Raw genomic sequence first — 2,934 nt, forward strand, 5'->3', positions numbered from 1 at the left:
AGTGCAGTGGCCGCTTCCGGCCACCGCAACCTCGACCTGCTGGGCTCCGGTGATCCTTCCTCCTCAGCCTTCCGAGTAGCCGGAATTACAGGCCTGTGCTACCATGCCCGGCTGATTTTTTGATTTATTGTAGAGATGAGGTCTCGCTGCCCAGGCGGGTCTCGAACCCGTGGGCTCAGGCAATCCACTCACCTCCACCTCCCAAAGGAGCGGGATTACAGGCTGAGCCACCGAGCCCGGCTTCTATGAAATTCTTTATTTTTGAGTCCGGGTCTCACTTTGTTGCCCAGGCTGGAGTGAAGTGGCACAACTGCAACTCAGTGTAGCCTCGGCCTTCTGGGCTCAAGTAATCCTCTTGCCTCAGTCTCCCAAGTAGCAGGAACTACAGGCATGGGCTACCATGCCCAGCTCATTTTAAAAAATTTATTGTAGAGATGAGGTCTCGCCAAGTTGCATGGTGGGTCTCAAACCTGCGGGTTCAGGCAATCCATTCACCTCTGCTTCCCAAAGTGCTGGGATTACAGGATGAGCCACCGAGCCCAGCCCCAAAATTCTTTTTTTTTTTTGAGTTGGAGTCTCACTCTGTTGCCCAGACTGGAGTACAGTGGCTGCTCCCAGTCACTGCAGACTCGACCTGCTGGGCTCCAGCGATCCTTCCACCTCAGCCTTCTGAGTAGCTGGAATTACAGGTATGCGCTACCATGCCCGGCTGATTTTTTGATTTATTGTAGAGATGAGTTTTCGCCAAGTTGCCCAGGCGGGTCTCGAATCCGTGGGCTCAGGCAATCCACTCACCTCAGCCTCCCAAGGCGTGGGATTACAGACTGAGCCACCAAGCCTGGTTCAAAATTCTTTAAAATAGAAATCATCAGTAATTTAAACACAGGACTAGTACGACAAAAACAAACAGCAGACAGGGGATTCTGTTTTTAAAAACTGCACAGGCTGGGTTTTACAGGTGGTTCAAGCCTGTAATCCCAGCACTTCGGGAGGCCGAGGTGGGGGACTGCCTACACCCACGGGTTCGAGAACAGCCTGGGCAACTTTGCGAGACCTCATCACTACAATAAAATAAAAAAATTAGCCGGGTGTGGTAGCATGCACCTGTAGTTCTGGCTACTTGAAAGGCTGAGGCAGAAGGCTCACCTGAACCCAGCAGGTCGATGCTGGAGTGGCCATGAGCCTGGGCAATGGAGTGAGACTCCAACTCAAAAAAAAAAAAAACAACCACATATTTAAAATGGCACACAGGTACCAGGTATGGTAGCTCATGCCTGTAATCCTAGAACTTTGGGAAGCCAAAGAGGGAAGCTTGCTTGAGGTCAAGAGTTCAAAGTATATATGTGTGATGTGCGTGTGTGTGTGTGTATATATATATATATATATATATATATATATATATATATATGTATATATATATATATACAGGTGTGTATGTTTATGTACATTTAACATTTATATGTATATTAGCTATAAAATTAGCCTGGAGCAGCAGTGTGTGCCTGTAGTCCCAGTTATTCAGGAGGCTGAGGTGGGAGGATAGCTTGGGTCCAGGAACTCAAGATTACAGTGAGCTATAATTGCACCACTGCGGCTGGGCACAGTGGCTCAGCCTGTAATCCCAGCACACTTTGGGAGGTCGAGGCAAGAGGATTGCCTGAGCCCACGGGTTAGAAACCTGCCTGGGAAATTTGGTGAGACCTTGTCTCTACAACAAATCACGAAAAAATATTAGCCGGATGGGGTGGCGTGTGTCTGCAGTTCCAGCTACTTGGAAGGCTGAGGCGGAAGGGTCAGCTAAGTTCAGCAGGTGGAGGCTGCAGTGGCCATGAGTGTGCCGTTGCACTCTAGCCTGCACAACAAGTATGAGACTCCAACTCAGAAAAAAAAAATGTGCACCACTGCACTCCAGCCTGGGTGACAAAGAGTAAGATCTTGTCTCTAGAAACAAGCAAACAGAAAAGAACAAAGACAGGTAATACCAGAGACTTTGGGCTTTGTCCCCCAAAGATGGATAAGGTGAGTTTGGCTACAATGGGAACTTCATCGTTCTTACCTTAATCCAAGTTTTTCAAAATGAGACTCATCAAGAAAGGGCAGTAATGAGCCTGTGACCTTTTTTCCTATGGAAGAAAAAGGAGAAAAAAGACAAAGAAATTCAATATATACAACAAAGGCTTTTTGATTTATTTCTATTTGTGTGCACCATAATTTATTCAGATCAACATTTATGTAAGCACCCACTACAGGTGATGGACTGTGGCAAGTACCACTTTTTTGACTTTTGACTTGTAAATTCTTCACTTTAATTAGATAACTAAACCAAAAAGCATTTTTTGATAGCTCTAGTGAAAATTTTAAAATTGTGTATGCCAGACACAGTGGCTTACACCTATAGTTCCAACACTCTGGGAGACTTAGGCAGGAGGAGCCCTTGAGGCCAGGAATTTGAGACTAGCCTAGGCAACATTGTGAGGGCTCCTTTTCTACAAAAAATAATTATAAAAATAATTTTAAAAATAATTAATAAAAAGAAAGTTATCTGCATAAATTATTTGCAAGAAAGATCAGGTGCAAAAAGTAAAGTGAAACCTGACTACCAGTGGGTTTTCCCAGGTCAGGACCTTCCTTTTAAACAGGTAGGGTTTGGGGTGAAGATAGGGAAGAAAACTTCAGTCTATCGCTCTTAGAATCATCATGTTAAAACCACAGCCTGAGGGGAGCCCAGAGGGTTGATTTTTCTAAAACCTCCTTGGAAAGCGCTTAATATTCTGTGATATAAAAGTTATATATATAGGTGGTTATTTCATTTCTCTATTTATAAAGTTAATTCTAATCCTTCCTAACTTTAGATTCCAGAACTCTGGACTACTTTCAAGTAAACAAACAAACAAAAAAAACTTCTTTCTACAGGTAAAAAGAGAAAATGAGGAA

At 44.4% G+C, this 2,934-nt stretch overlaps 1 protein-coding gene across 1 annotated transcript in view; it reads right to left on the reverse strand.

Annotated features, from left to right (window-relative positions):
• SAMHD1 (SAM and HD domain containing deoxynucleoside triphosphate triphosphohydrolase 1) overlaps positions 1 to 2,372 on the reverse strand; it is a 51,897-nt gene extending 49,525 nt beyond the window's left edge. Inside the window, exons 1-2 of the mRNA XM_021708371.1 lie at positions 2,248 to 2,372; positions 2,057 to 2,123 (exon numbers count right to left, since the gene is read on the reverse strand). The gene's annotated coding sequence lies outside the window, so the exon portion shown is untranslated. The remainder of the gene's footprint in view (positions 1 to 2,056; positions 2,124 to 2,247) is intronic.
• Between the last annotated feature and the right edge of the window lie 562 nt (positions 2,373 to 2,934).

This window comes from Carlito syrichta, unplaced genomic scaffold (assembly GCF_000164805.1).
Source record: "Carlito syrichta isolate Samal-C Ts95f unplaced genomic scaffold, Tarsius_syrichta-2.0.1 Scaffold135908, whole genome shotgun sequence".
Classification (NCBI taxonomy): Eukaryota; Metazoa; Chordata; class Mammalia; order Primates; family Tarsiidae; genus Carlito; species Carlito syrichta.